The sequence below is a fragment of the Arachis hypogaea genome, chromosome 6 (genome assembly GCF_003086295.3).
Source record: "Arachis hypogaea cultivar Tifrunner chromosome 6, arahy.Tifrunner.gnm2.J5K5, whole genome shotgun sequence".
In the NCBI taxonomy this organism is placed as follows: domain Eukaryota; kingdom Viridiplantae; phylum Streptophyta; class Magnoliopsida; order Fabales; family Fabaceae; genus Arachis; species Arachis hypogaea.
Genome location: NC_092041.1, coordinates 111,360,691 through 111,377,583, shown reverse-complemented (window position 1 = coordinate 111,377,583; position 16,893 = coordinate 111,360,691).

Below are 16,893 nucleotides of genomic sequence, written 5' to 3'. Positions count from 1 at the left end.
AATCTGGCTTCATAAGTTAATAATAATATTATTTTATATTTATTTACTTAAAACAAATTATTTTTTCCTAAGTGATAATAATTTTTTGCCTAACAAGATGTCCCCCAAGATTTCTCACTTGAAGATATGCAATGATTGAAAGTGAGAAAACTTAGTTGTTTATTGACATTTTTCTTATTTTTGATATTGAGAGTCAATTGACATTTTAGACACATCCGCTTGACAGATTAAATACCTACTAGTAATAGACTTAACAGAATTTCTAAGTCTATAAAATTTTTACATTATTAATAGTTGAACTGTCAATGGGGTCTATTCTTTTGTATGAAATTTTTAAGTGTGTCAAATGATATCTGTTCTAATTTTGGCACATTAAATGTGTATCAATTGACCTTTGTTTTGACCTTTAATATTTCAATTAAGAGTTTTTTCACACACACTTTCATTGTTTTAATTGACACAATTTTCCTAACTTCAGAAGTAACAAAATCTTAACTTCGTGAAGTCGTTTCTTTCATATGTAAAACTCCAGGTGTCAATTAAATTTGATAAAATTCCTAATCCTATAAAATCTCCACACTAACATTCTAATAGTTTTGACTCCAAGCGCTAAGAGACTCAAGAGAATTTCTAAGTCAATTAAGCTTTTGTATTTATGAAGTACATAGCCAAATGTCAATGAGAGATTATTTTTGTCCAAGATTTTAAACTTGATGCATTTTTTTAAATAAAAACATTCATATCTATTTTACACATCTCAATATTTTCAGGATTAAATGCATTGGTATCCACTGTCAGTGGCTTGACTCCAGGATTATACATCCTGAATTCCACATGCATCTCATCATAGTAACATGTACTATTGTCAGTAAGAACTTCTTCCACTCCTCCATCTTCATTCCAGAAAATCAATTTTTGATGTAAAGTGGATGGAATAGCACCCATTCCATGAATCCAATCACGTCCCAAAAGCAAGTTAAAACCAACCTTTGAGTGGACAACCACAAATAGAGTTGGCCTATTGACAGAACCCAACCTCAATTGATAGCAGAACCACACCTCTAACAGAAGAAGTCCTTCCACAAAAGGAGTCGTTTCCGCTCCTTAAATTAAGATTGTGAAACAAAACTAAAAAATTGTTGATTTATTTGTTGTTAACAATGGAACAAAAATTTGAGTAAAACAAATTGGCACGCCCAGTGGGACTTTGTCAATAGATTGTAGTTTGTCAAAAGAAAAATCAAGATTTTTTGAATTTGCATGTGGTTGCGCAGTGGTAAGTTCGTGCGTCCAGAGCCAAGGAAATCAGCGTCAGTTGACATGTCAAATACTTCTGTAGTATCTTCTTCTACTTCTAGTAATGAGATTAGAGGAAATGAATCCGAAAATTCTCCTGTGGTTTCAAACGTAGAGCCTACCTTGATATCAGTGAGGCATGATGGCGTTGGCCATGCCCATACAGGGTTAAATGCAACTCACATAAATACCGTGGGGTGGCCGCCATATGGCTTGCCACCGGGGTATGTCCCCTCCATGGTGACACAAGGATTGCCTGTGCCTCTCTACTCAACTTTTCAAAATCCTATTTATCAAAATCCATATGGCATGTCAAATGTACCTGTTTCTGGGGCGTCAGGTTCACACGTATCACAACAAAATTTTTCACATTCTATTAATACAGGAAATAACAGTGCATCTAATTCTACTACATCCACTGTCACTAGGGTAGAAAATTCTAGACCTGTATTTTCTGACATGTCAAGAGCAATGCCTGTTAATCAACCTATTCAAACTGTGGGATCTTTAGCAAATATTAGGCAACAGATGGATGAAAGTCACCATGATCTAGTAAACATGTTAACTCATCAAATGGTGACAGTTTTAAATCTTTTTTAGAAAACACAAACACTAGAATTGAACAATTAAATAGGCAAGTTAATAGGATTGCTACTGTGGTAAATTTAGAAGAAAATGATAACCAGGGTTTAAGATTTGATAATGTCAATCAAAATGGTGGAGCAATTCCTAATTATGATGTCTATATGCCTAGACATGGTCAAAATGCTGATGATATGTTAGAAAGACTTAGGCAAAACAACTTAGGGGGCATTATAATCTAGCAAGAAATATTGAACAAGTTTTAAACCGTTTGGGATTTAATGTTGGTTGCTTAAATAGGCCATATTTTGTGTCTGCTTTTCCTGAATGTGTCCAACAAGCAGAGCTCCCAAGGGGTTGGAAAATTTCAAAATCCCTTACAAAATTTTCTGGAGAAGAAAATGAGTCTACAGTAGAGCATATTGCTCGATATACTGTTGAAATTGGGGAAGCAGCTTCTAATGAATATCTCAAGATGAGATACTTTCCTTCTTCTTTAACAAAAATGCATTTACATGGTTCTCCAACTTGAGACCAAATTCTATTCATTCTTGGGCGCAGTTAGAAAGAAATTTTCATGATCAGTTTTTCTGAGGTGAATTGAAAGTTAGTCTTACGGATTTATTCTCTGTCAAACGTGCAGAAGGAGAATCCATTGATACTTATTTGGCACAATTTAGAAACATGAGAAATAAGTGTTTTACTCCGATTCCGGAAACTGAAGTTATCAAAATGGCTACTAATGGGTTAGAATTTGGAGTTAGGAAGAAACTTGTCAATCAACATACTTTAGATCTTTCCTAGTTAGCTGAAAGAGTAAGACAGATAGAACAAATTAAGAAAGAAAAAGAAAATTTTAAAAAGGGTTCAAAAAAGGTTGCATATGTTGATTGTTTTTCTGATAGTAGTGATTCAAATGAGAAGGAGATTTATATTGCTGAATTACGTGGGAGTTCTCCTTATGTATGCAAATCTTTGAAGCCTGTTAAAGGAAAAGAAAAAGTTTCTTCTTATTCTAAAGTTGAAAATAAGACTTATTCTTTTGATATTTCTAAGGCAGATCAAATATTTGAGGTTTTATTAAAAGATAAACAGCTTATTTTACCAGAAGGAAAAAAGATGCCTTCAGCTGATGAAATAAAGAATAAGAAATTTTGTAAGTTTCATCAGGTATTTTCTCACACCACTAATAATTGCGTCCGTTTCAGGGACTTGATACAAAAAACAATTGAGGAGGGAAGATTGAAGTTTGAGGATAAAACTACTATAAAGGTGGACACTGAACCATTTGCTGCTGACTCAAATTATGTTGAGCCATTCAATTTGTCAATCAACATGGTAGAAGTTGATGCCACAATGGTTAGTGCTAAAGATGAAAATAAAGACCTGAGAGTCTTTGAGCAAGATAAGAAGCCAGTTTATCCTCGTCCTGGTGAGGATCTGTTAGATTTTTTGTTGAGAATTAAAGAATCTGACAGCACCATCACCATGTGCCCAAAGTGCAATGATGTTTTTGACAAGAAAGCTGCAAAAGAGTTTGAAAAGTACAAAGTTGAAGAGAAAGATAAGGTTGAGTTGAGAAAGAAGATTTCTGAAAAAGAAAATGAAACTAACGAGTTAAAGCGGAAGATAGCCGATGGAAAACAAAAGTTGGGCGGTCAAACTCCTTTGAACAAGTGCGTCAACAACACTGGGGTACAACCCGTCAACCAGAAGATGAAGACTGTGGTCATGATTGGTGGAAAACCTGATGGATTTTCTCAAAAGACAAGAGTTCCTCCCACCAAAATTTCAAACAATAAATGGGTCCAGAATGTGAGAAATGTACAGAATCAACCTACTACTTTTGCAAGAGGAAAAAACAAATGGGTGAAACCTAGACCTTTTAAGCCCAGGTACTATGAGTCTCAGTTATGGAACATGAATCATGCACAAGATGGAGGGAGTATATATATTCCAAAAAATGTGCCTGTTCCCTCAAAGCCAATTTATTCTTGTTATAATCCTAACATGCAGCAGGTTCCTAATTATTCTCCTTGGCCAAATTGTCAAAATATTCCAAAATATTATCCTTTTACAACTTTTGAGCAGAAAGAGAATATACCTGAGTATGTTCCTTTGGATCCATACAAGGGACATGAAGTAGATTTTTCTCCTTTGCCAATCATGGCCAAGTCTGTAGAAACAGGCAATTATTCTAATCACCCTAAATGCAATAAAAATGTCAAGATGAATCTTGTTGGGAAGAGGGTAATGGTTGAAAACAAGGGAGAAAAGGATAAAGATTTAATTACTGATAATTTTGACACTGATTTTGATGACATCTTAGAAGAAATATTTGGTGTTAAGCAACCTATAGCTGTGGTGTCAATACTGCATGAGAAGTATAGTCAAGTCCATGAAGTAGAGTCATTAGAAGATGATTGTTATGATGTCTTCCCTGGAAGCGAATGCTTATTGCTAGATGACAATATGTGTGGTGGAGGATTATTTGAGAAGCCTACTGAAAATGATAAGGAACACTTGCGTCTACTGCATATCAAGGCTCGTGTTGATGGAAGGATAGTCAATAAGATTTTGGTTGACGGGGGAGCTGCTGTTAATCTCATGCCTGAAAGAATGATGGGAAGGCTTGGAAAGAATGAAAAAGATCTGATTAAAAGTAGCATTGGGGTAACAAATTTTAGTGGAAGGACTTCTTCTGTTAGAGGTGTGGTTCTGCTGTCAATTGAGGTTGGTTCTGTCAATAGGCCAACTCTATTTGTTGTGGTTCCTTCAAAGGCTGGTTTTAACTTGCTTTTGTGACGTGATTGGATTCATGGAATGGGTGCTATTCCATCCACTTTACATCAAAAATTGATTTTCTGGAATGAAGATGGAGGAGTGGAAGAAGTTCTTGCTGACAATAGTACCTGTTACTATGATGAGATGCATGTAGAGTTCAGGATGTATAATCCTGGAGTCAAGCCGCTGACAGTTGACACCAATGCATTTAATCCTGAAAATATTGAGATGTGCGAAATAGATATGAATGGTTTTATTTTGGTCCCTAAGGCTGGGGCGAATATGGCCTCAGGAGAAACTTAGATGAGCTTGACGAGCCAACTGGCTCGGCTGTTAGCCTATATGGCAGACAGAGAAGGGTGCATTGACAATGTACCTTATGATTGTATATATGATGATGGTCCTTTAGGTTTTGAAAAAAATAACATTGACACTGTAAAAAAGTTTGAAGTGCAGGATCCTTTAGAGGAAGTAGATATTGGTAACGGTGATTATCCTAGACCAACATATGTGAGCAAGATGCTGCCTGATGATTTCAAAAAAGAAATGGTGGAGATTTTGAAGGAATATTGCGACTGTTTTGCATGGGATTATGCAGAGATGCCAGGCTTGAGTCGTGAATTAGTAGAACATCAATTGCCATTGAAAGCCAATGTTAAACCTGTCAAGCAGCCACCAAGGAGATTTGCTCCTGAAGTCGTGCAGAAGATTAAAGAAGAGATTGAAAGACTTCTTAAGGCTAAGTTTATAAGAACAGCAAGGTATGTCAACTGAATTTCTAATATTGTCCCTGTCATGAAAAAGAATGAAAAATTAAGGGTTTGCATTGATTTTAAAGATTTAAATTCTGCAACACCAAAAGATGAATATACAATGCCTATAGCTGATATGTTGATAGATTCTACTGCTGGTCATGAAATGTTAAGTTTTATGGATGGATATTCAGGTTATAATCAAATATACATAGCTGAAGAAGATGTGTCAAAAACAGCATTTAGGTGTCCAGGTGCTTTAGGAACTTTTGAATGGATTGTGATGCCATTTGGGCTAAAAAATGCTGGTGCAACTTATCAAAGGGCGATAAATAAAATTTTTTATGACTTTATTGGAAATTTTATAGAAATTTATGTTGATGATGTGGTTGTCAAATCAAATGCTAAAAAAGAGCATCTAGAAAACTTAAAAAAAGCATTTGAAAGAATGAGAAAGCATAAGTTGAAAATGAATCCCTTAAAATGTGCTTTTGGTGTGAGTGCAGGAAATTTTCTTGGTTTCTTGGTACAGAAAAAAGGGATTAAAATTGACAAAAATAAGGCAAAGGCTATCTTAGAGGCTCCCCCTCCAGCAAACAAAAAGCAACTACAAGTATTTTTAGGGAAGGTCAATTACCTCAGAAGGTTCATTTCCAATTTTTCAGGAAAAACCAAGGTTTTTGCGCATCTGATCAAGTTGAAAAAAGAGGAAGAGTTCCAATGGAAAACAAAGCATCAAGAAGCTTTTGACAACATCAAGCAGTATTTGACTAATCCTCCTATTATGACACCTCCAAGGCACGGAGCACCTTTAAAACTTTACGTGTCAGCTTCTGAAGTAACAATTGGTGGAATACTGACTCAAGAAGATGAGAATGGCAACGAGAGAGTGATTTATTATCTAAGTCGTGTGCTAAATGATGTTGAGAGCCGTTATTCTCCAATTGAGAAACTTTGTTTAGCTTTATATTTTTCTTGTTTAAAACTTAAGTACTATCTAATTCCTAGGAATGTTTATGTAATTTCTAAGTTTGATGTTCTTAAATATATGTTGTCTTCTCCAATATTGCATGGTAGACTAGGAAAATGGATGCTGGCCTTAACAGAATTTTCTTTACATTTTGTTCCTGCAAGAGCCATTAAGGGTCAGGTTCTAGCTGATTTCCTGGTTGATCATCCTTGTATTGACATTGATGAGAGTTTACTGAGTTTCATTGGTTTGGTGCCTTGGAAATTATATTTTGATGGTTCATGCCATAAGGGTGGTGTTGGTATAGGAATTTTAATTATTTCTCCAAGTGGCGAGCCAAGCAAATTCCTCTTTGAATTAAATTATTCATGTTCCAACAATGAGGCAGAGTATGAAGCATTAATAATGGGACTAGAATTATTATTAGAAAGAGGAGTTAAAAATGTGGAAATTTTTGGAGATTCACAGCTTGTAGTCCGTCAAGTATCACTTGAATATAGATGTGTTAGTGAAAATTTAAGAAAGTATTTCGATGTGGCTACAGAGTTGTTGAGTAAATTTGATAATGTCATTGTAAGGCATGTTCCAAGGAAGTTAAATCAAGAAGCAAATGAATTAGTTCAAATTGCTTCAAGATATAAGATCAAGCCCTCAACACTAGAAAAATTGGTAAGGATAAAGGACATATTTATGCATTTGAGAGAAAGAAAAGTGTTGTCATTAGAAAAACTAGACCCAAAAGATTGGAGAGTACCAATTGTAAAATATTTAAAAAATTCAAGTCTTAGTGTCGATAGAAAACTTAAATATAAGGCTCAAAGTTATGTTCTAATAAGTAATGTCTTGTTTAAGAAATCTGTTGATGGAAACCTCTTGATATGTTTGGGAGAAAAAGAAGCGTATAATGCATGAGGGAATTTGTGGTGCCCATCAATCAGGGAAAAAATGAAATGGGTGATAAATAGGAGAAGATTGCATTGGCCAACTATTCAAAGAGATTGTATAAATTATGCCAGGTCCTGTGAAGAATGCCAAAAACATGGAAGCCTTCAACATATTCCAGCGTCAGAACTGCATGTTATAATTAAGCCATGGTCATTTAGAGGTTGGGCTCTAGATCTTATCGGACAGATTCACCCACCTTCTTCTAAAGGTCATAAGTTCATTTTGGTTGGTGTTGATTAATTTTCTAAATGGGTAGAGACTATCCCTCTGAGGGAGGTGACTCACAATGAAATAATAGATTTTGTTGAGAAGCATATTGTGCATAGGTTTGGAATTCCTCAGTCTATTACCACTGATCAAGGAACCATGTTTATTGGAAAAAAGGTCATGGAATATGCCAAATCTAGGGATATAAAAATGCTTTCTTCTACACCATATTATGCCCAAGCCAATGGACAAGTGGAGGCAGCGAATAAAATTTTGATTGCATTAATTAAAAAACACATTGAAAGGCAGCCAAAAAATTGGCACCAAACTCTCCGTCAAGTTCTTTGGGCTTACCAAAATTCTCCAAGAGGTTCTATTGGAACCACCCCGTATAAGTTAGTTTACGGTCATGATGCGTTGTTGCCAATTGATATTAATCTGCAAAGTGTAAGGGTGGCTAGACAAGACGAGATACCAGTAGTAGATTATTGGAATTCTTTGCATGATGAGCTCAATGAACTAGATGACGAAAGGTTGAGAGCTTTAGAGCGGGTGATTCGACAAAAAGAGATTATGTCAAAATCATACAACCGTCGTGTTAAAGCAAAGACATTTGCAGTTGGAGATTTAGTGTGGAAAACAATTTTTCCTATAGAAAAAAAGTAAAAAACTTATGGTAAGTGGTCTCCAACTTGGGAAGGACCTTATGTAGTTGACAAAGTTTATTCTGAAAATGGCTATAAGATTATTGAAATCGGATCAGGAAGAAGAATTCCTTCAATAAATGGAAAATATTTAAAGATATATAGGCCAGGCATACATGAGATAAACATTCCACATGTTTAAGGACACGAAAATATCTAGTTGAAGTGTCCAAAGAAAAAAAATATGGCAAGTGTCCAATCTCCAAAATAAGGATAGAGTGCATTCAAAAGAGCGAATAATAAACAAAATTCTAAAAGTTCAAAAAGTGAAGATTGCAGACACATATTAAAATCACAAAGGTTCACATACGAAATGCAAGAGTAGGTTTCAAAGATCTCCTTCAAGCGAATAACTTCAGCTTGGAGAGCGGTTTGGAAGTTCCTGACTTCTTTGGCAGCTTCCTGTGAGGAGGGCATCTTCTCTTCAAGTGACTGTAAGGCTGCATTGCTACTGTCAAGCATGCTACTTGCTTTGGCAAATTGAGCCTCATTCTTTATCAAAGCAGCATCCAACCTACTTTTTGCTCCTCTCTTGACAGTCAGCTGTTGTTCTAAGTCTCGAATCTCCTCAGATAGCTCATGAGCCCGATCTTTAGCTTTTGTAATATGGGCAGCCAGGGTAGCTTTGAAAGCCTCAAAAGAGGAGGTGTCTTGTTTCAATTTAGAAAGAGATTCAGTTAATTGTTGACACGATGAGATGGCTGCCTGAGAATCTGGAAATTTGGCATAAAGATCCTCATAAACCTTTCGCAAGTGAGCCAACAAAAGATCAATAGTCTCAGGATGTGGTGTAGTTGAAAAAGTTTGAATAATAACAGAAATCTGAGCCTTAAACTGCGGATCTATAGCAAGTGTCAAAACAGGTTTGGATAGAATGACACTGAGTTGTTGGCTTAATGGAAGCAGGATGGAATTGTCAACAATCTTGGTTGTGGGAGGTGTAGTATGGGGCTGCTCTGTTGAAGGGTGAATTTGAATGGTAGAACAAGATTCAACTATGGCCTTCTGTGTATTCATGCTACATGCATATGCTTCATTTAGAGTTTCTAAATCAGCCAATAAATCATTCACCACATTAGGGGTCTGAGCATGGATGAAAGTGATGGGTATTTATTTTTCTGACCGCTCACTTGGGGGGATTTCAGAATTTTGAAGCTAGACAAAAAATACAAAAGCAAATGTTAACATAAAAATAAAGAAGATACAAGGAAGAGATACCAACCATAAGGCTAAATGACATGTCATACCTTATTTGCATTGGTTTTGGGTATAGGCTTATTAGATGTGGCAGCCATCATATTTTCAGTATTAAGCACGATCAAAAAAATGGTAGGAGTCACAGTAACCTAAATCAAAAAGTGAAATGAGGACAAAGGTAATAAAAAGGGGACTCAGCATGAGAAGTATCATCACCATGTAAGTTCTTTAAGATGATGTTATTTCAATATGGAAGACGTGAAAATATATAAAAATACCTGAGAAGCAAGCCGGTCACTGGGGCTAAGAACATTGACATCTTCTTCTGAAGAGAATTTACTGACTGATTTATCACTTGACGAGGTGTTCTCGTTGTCCCTTTCATTGTGTTGAGAGATTACCAATCCATCAAGATTGTCATTGGATGTATTTGATGTGTCATTCTTATCATTACTACTTGAAGATATTGAAACTTCAATTGGTTCAAGTCTTCTTTTTACCCGGCAGTTTGAACAATTAAAATTGCATTTCTTTTTTCCTACAAGCTTACTAGAAGACTTTCTCAAAAGAGGATTTGCGGCAAGTGGGGTAGTTGTGTTCTCTGTAATAATAAAAAAAATATATAATAATAATGAAAAAATAATTAAAACAGGTGCCATTGTGATAGCCTTAGAAGACATTGTGCATGAAGAAAATTAATAGCAACAACACAGAGAGGACATGTTACTAATAGAGAAAATTACCCTAACTAATAATAATAATAAAATGAGCAAATAGTTTAGTGGTAATTACCCTTTTTTGCTCTTCTCACTTGTTGCATTACAAGAACAGTGGTCATCCTTTGACAGCAAGTACTGAAAGCAACTTCAATAGAGGAGTAATAGTTTTTCCACCAAGAAAAGAATGAATACATGGTCAACGGACAAGGCTTGAAAGGGAACAAGTGGAATTTATTCCTCCGCGCAACATTATCTTTCTGAATGCGCAGCAGATCTTCTAGTGAAATAGCTTTGTCATGCAAAGATTGTGACTCTTGATGATGGTAAGGAGATGGAATGGCTTGAGCTAACCCAAATTGTCTTGAGACGACATTTGGCATATAGACCGCTGTTCTTAGGTCATCCTCACCCGGGAATCCAGCAAAAAATAATTGGGGAGTTAAGAACTGTGACCAAATAGTGATGCTTTCTTTTTGTGTAACCTTAGCTGGGGTAAGCGATTGTGTCAACCATTCCGGACCAATTTGATAATTAGTAAAAGGAGTCAAATTGATGTTGTGGTCTTTCTCTGGCAAGTGATAAAAAGCACGGAAAAAGTGTTTCATCTTATCATGTGAGGGCATCAACTTATCAGGAAAGACTAAATTGAGCAAGCAGTGTCCGGCAATTGCAGAATATGTAGGACCTTTTTGGGTCGAACGTGGTTGTAGTTCAGATTCAAAAATAGCGGACAGCCACAACTGAAAAAACCAAATGGGACCGTCAACATTAGTGATTCTTTTCTTCTCCCTCATATGGGCTGTGATCCAATCTAGAGTGAGATATAGTCGAGCCAGGAACAATTTGGCCAAACACAATCTCTTACCTTCAGCTAACATAACGGCCAATGGGACATAGGTGATTTCAACTTGAATACTTATGGCACAGAAAACAACGCCACTCAACCAATAGATAAGAAAGGCCATGTGCTCATTATCAGAAACAGGTTCTCCATCTCGACCTCTGTTATTAAAAATGAAACTCTGGTAGGTAGTGGAAGAAATGTCAATGGCATACTTAGCGCCTGTGGTTGACTGGGTAGTGGTTAAAATTTCCTCTCCCAAGGGAGGTAGGCCAGTTATTGCAGCCACATCCAGAAGAGTAGGAGTAATCATACCGTAAAGGGTGTGAAACGTATGATAAGTCTCGTCCCAGAAGTACAATGCACCTCCCATTAATCCTGAATTAACAGTGTAGGAATTTTTACTAAGCTGAATTAGGTCATATATCCCAATTTCTTTCCACAAGGTCTTCTTCTCAGTTTCAACCCTACCCAACCAAGCATGGTAACCTCCAATGTTGGTCTTTGGAGAATTTCTGAATAGTCTATTGTTGGAGTCGAAGTATCCAATAGGAATGGAGTCTTGAAAAGCAACAAGTTTTCTTTGAGGGTGACCAGGAAAAACACTTTTTATCCCGTTTGCTTCTTTAAGAGAGACAATAGGGCCAACAAAAGCTGAGTCTACACCGTCAATGGTCAAAGGGAGTAGCACCTGAGATTCCCATAATTTTGATTTCGAGGCCTTTGGTTCAGGAGCAAAATCCTTGCCATTCTTGACAACATGCTTATCGCAAGTGGCCACGTTAGATGAAGAAGGAAGAATTGTTGACAAATGGTTGCTTGAGGTTGCCATAATAATGCAGATTGAAAAATTCAAGTATTGGATGCTGAGGTTGTCAACGATCAACAAACAAGCTGTAAAAAAAAGAATGTTCTTTAGAGTAAGATTCGAGTACTCATAAATAATACAAGGGATACTTTGCATGCCATTTTTGGGGTTAAGGTTCTTCACAATCATTAATGGAAAAGAAAAGATAAAGATGGAGCTAGCAGTAAAACCTTACCTGAAATATTGAAAAAATTAGGTATAATCAAACCCTTGTGAACAGAGAAAGCCAATCATAATAGATAAAATTTGGGAGAGTACGTGGGGATACAGAGTTGAAGAAAAAGTTTAACACTAGCGTATTATCTTTCTCACATGTACCACAAGAAGATAAGAGGACTGAGTGATTTTACTTTTTGTTTAGCCAATTTAAATAAATAAACAAAATAACAAAGAAAAAGAAAAAGAGTACAGTAATCTTGTGTACTTTCTAAATGGTGTTTCAAAATTTCATCCTTATCAACATTTATTGTTATCATTTATATACTAAAAAAAACAAGAAGATAAATAAATAAATAAATAAATAAGCATACGTTTGTATATACTTTTCTTATTATTATAAACAACAAAATTTTTTCACTTTCAATCCCTGTATGACTTCAAGTGAAAAATTTTGGGGCATTATGTTAGACAAAATATAATTCTTATAAGAAAATTATAAAAAAAAATAATTAGTTATTTGGTAATATTCCTATATATAATATTTATATCTATTTTAAATTAAATTAGATAATTTGATAGTTGGTTATTTATTTAAATTTTGAAATTAACATCAAGCAAGAAGTGCGGAAACAGTTACAAGAAATTCAAATTTTTTGCAAGTGGTGTACAAATGGTAACTGTTAGCTGATATTAGGCTAGTCTATAAATAGGGTTTTAGGAAAATATTATAATCAGTTCAGTTCTTCTTGGAAAACACTTAGAAACCCAAAAAACGCTCTCAGCCCCTTGGCATCACAGAGTAAAATTAGGAATCTTAAGTAATTCCTCTGAACTCAAACACTTGTACTTTGCTTTTTTCCAGTTTTTATTAATAAAATTCCTCTACTTTACGTCTTTTTCTCTTTTACCTTCATGTTTCTTTCTTCATCTTCTTTTTAATTTCTTATTTGCTTTAATTTTTGCATTTTACTTTGCCTCCGCACCTTGCATGTTTTCTTTTCATCTTTAATTTTACTTTCGAAACTACAATTGAGACCTTGAGACATCCACAAAAGGAGTCGTTTCCGCTCCTTAAATTAAGATTGTGAAACAAAACTCGAAAATTGTTGATTTATTTGTTGTTAACAATGGAACAAAAATTTGAGTAAAACAGAAGGTTGGAGAGATTTGTTGTTGCGATTGTGATCGGAGAAATCTTCGATGTTGTAGATGACGGTGATGTAGAGGGAGCAGCTAGGGCAGCGAGCGATTTCCTCGCCAAGCTTCAAATCGTCCTTGGTGATCTGAAAGAGGTCGCCGCAGGGGCAAGGGTACGTGTACGCTTGAAGCTCCGCGTTCCACTCCATGTCCTCGATCTCAACGTCGTTGTACGACATCGTTTCGTTTTGCCGCTTCTTCTTTCTTTGGACTTTCGGAACAACGAACAAGAAGAAGCCGAATAAGAGAGCACCGTGGAGATTCTGGTTCTCTTCTCTTCTCCTTTATAATTATTCAACCTAGTAATTCACAGATTAATTAACAATTATTTACCCCATAACAAGTTCACAGATTATTTAATAATTATTGTTAAAATAAAAATACCTGGCAATGAAGCATAGAATAGAGGTGGCGACGGAGGCAGGAACAGAGATGGTGCCGGCGACGGTGGAAGAGAGCTTCGCGACGGAGACAGGAGGCGAGCCCGGCGACTGTGCTTCCACTGCTGAGAGTCTGAGACGTTAGCTACACGAGCAGGAGTGAGGGACCGAGTGAGCTTCGAAGCCCCAACTTGCGACGGCGTCAGGACCAGTCCAGCGGCTGAATGAAAAGGGAGGGACTGATCTCGCCGGCATTGAGAGGAACGACCAGCTCGAGGGTGATGAGAGGGACGAGGGAGGGAGTGTGTGCTGCTGCTGCTGCGCCGTTGGAGACCTGGAGTGAGTGAGGGTTGGTAAGGGTTGGGGAGGTTACTGGTTAGTGGATCGTAATGCTAAACGGCTGCGTTTTCGCTTTTTTGGGCAAAATAAGAGAACCGGCCGGGTTCCAGTTCGGTTCGATCAACCGGTTGCTGGCCGTTCAGCAGTTCAACTTCGATTTTTATTTTTTGCGGTTTTAAAATATAACTGAACTGTAATTTTTAGGGATGTCAATAGGGCGGGGCGGGGCGGGGCGGGGATGCCTCCCTACTCCCCGTCCCCGCCCCCAGTATTAATCCCCGTTCCCGCGGGGAATAATTGTCCCCATCCCCGTTCTCTGCATTCCCCGCGTTCCCCATGTCCCTATGTTTAATATTTATATGGAAATTATAATAAAAAATATCAAAAAAATCAAAAAACAAACTACAAAATATTATTACAAACACACAAATATATCGTATCCAAGATTATAAATTTAGAAATATAACATAACAAATCATAGTCCATAAAATAAAATCTTGAGCAATAGGGTTAGTGTTTTTCAATGAGTGAATTACTAAAAAAAACCTATATTAGAAATAAAGTAAGGGTTATTAAGTAAGTTCAAAAATTCGGGGAATTATTGGGGATGGGGCGGGGATTCCCGCTCGGGTCCCCGCGCCTGTCTCGGGAGAATTTCGCTCCCTATCCCCATCCCTACGGAAAAAATTCTCCACCATTGGGGCCCCATTCGGAGCAGTCCCCGCAGAGATTCCAGCCTCCTGGAAATTATTGACACCCCTAGTAATTTTCATCGATTTTCGATTCAATCGATTCGAACCGGTTTTCATAACATTGTTTATAACAAAAAAATTAAGAATTAACATACACATTGTTTTTAATTTTTTTATTCTTATGAAATACAAGTTTTTTAGACTAAAATAAAAAAATATATTTTTAATCAATCATATAAATTTTTTATTAAATAATATAATTACAAAATTTGTCAGTATTAAATTATTATGAAAAAAATTATACGATTAAAACTAAATTTTAAAATTTATAAAAATATTTGTATTTAAATAACTTGTGAAAAATATAACTAAAATTAGTGTTTTAAAAAAATATTAAAAAAATTTAAATTTATAAAAAAATGAGGAAAAACTAATGAAGAGACTAATTTAGTGTACAACATTCAATTTTAAGGACTAAAATGAGTTTCTTAGTACAAAATTAGGGATCAATTTAATATATCTACAATGATGATATCGTAGATAACATGTGGACGAATAATATGTGACATATCATAAAATAGTGTTATAGCACATGACATAACATCCACGTCAACATGCTATATGTGTCACTAATAACCTTATATCGCTACACGTGACCAGGTGACACATGTCACTAAAAGGCCACGTCAGTTCATCCAGTGATAAACCCAAAAAAAATTAGCAGTGGAGACAAAAATATAATAAAATTTAGATATATATAAATATTTTTGTTGGCTTCCCACAATACCTAACAAATTAAGGACTAATTCATCGTGAATTTGAGTTCCATTTATGAGTCTGCAATTGGCCGACAATGAGTTGCTACACATACGAGACGGAATTCAAACTCCCAATACTTACTTAAGCGAAAGACTAAGCTGATCACTTGACAAATCTAAATTAGTTTAGATATATTTAAAATATTAAATTAGAACTATCTATACATATTGATAAGAACTAGAAATATACACACAATCACTTATTATAATATTTAAAATAATAAAAATATAATTTTATACGCACATTATAAAATTTAAAATAACAAAAAAAGTAATTTATAATGTCTTTCTTTTTATTTTTAACATGACTAAATATTATTTTTTTATATTTATTCTTAAACAATTATTTTATTTTTTATTATCTCATATTTAATTATCAAATCTACTTATTACAGCCTTTATGATATAAATAAATTTTTTAATCAAAATAATTACAGTATATTAATATATAAATAATATGTTTTTTTATCTTAAATAATTTTTAAAAAATACTAATAATTTAAGTTGTATTTAATTAAAATTTTAAATTTTAATTTAATTATTAATTCATTAGATAATATAAATTATTTTTTGAGTTTATTTATTTATTTTTATACTAAATTAAATTTAACAATATAATTATTATTATATGTTAAGTTTAACAAAATATTATTTTAACATAAAACATAAAAAAATTATTTATGTTTTATTTTAGGACAAATATAATATTGTTGAGCCATCGTGAGAAACTCTCAACCACTGGAAAGATTTTAGAGAAGAATCAAGTGAGAGAACATAAAATGAGAAGACACCACATTTAACTCAAAACCTTTAGGTAATAAGTTAATGTGTCTTTCATCTTATAAACTCCCCACTCTTTCTTATTTTTTTTAATATGAAACTAATTTCATACACTATATCTCACACTTACAATATTAATAAATATAACAAGTGGTATATATATATATATATATATATATATATATATATATATATATATATATATATATATATTAGTTTTTTTAAAAAGAATTTGTGGAAACAAATGTCTCTTTATTATTGATTGTGGATCTGTCCCTAAACGCAGAGGCGGAGCTTTATTAGGGCAATGGGGCCATGGCCCCCCAAATTTTTTATAAAAAAATTAGTAGTAGTTCTTCAAACAATAAAGAGTAATTGAGTTTGCTTAAATATTTTACTATAATTTAGAATAACTAGGTTCAATCTCTATCTCATACTTTTATTGCATAATAATTTTTAGTTTTAAAGTGAGTCTTTGTTGGCTTCACAACACATTAAAATTAAAAGATAAAATCAAATCATATCAAAAAAGTTATCTAACAAAAAAAAGATAAGAATAAAAAAATATTATCTAACAATCAAATCAAATATAAAAAGTTATCTAACAAAAAGAGATAAGAATAAAAAAAATCATCTAACAAAATAAATAATGATGAAAAATCA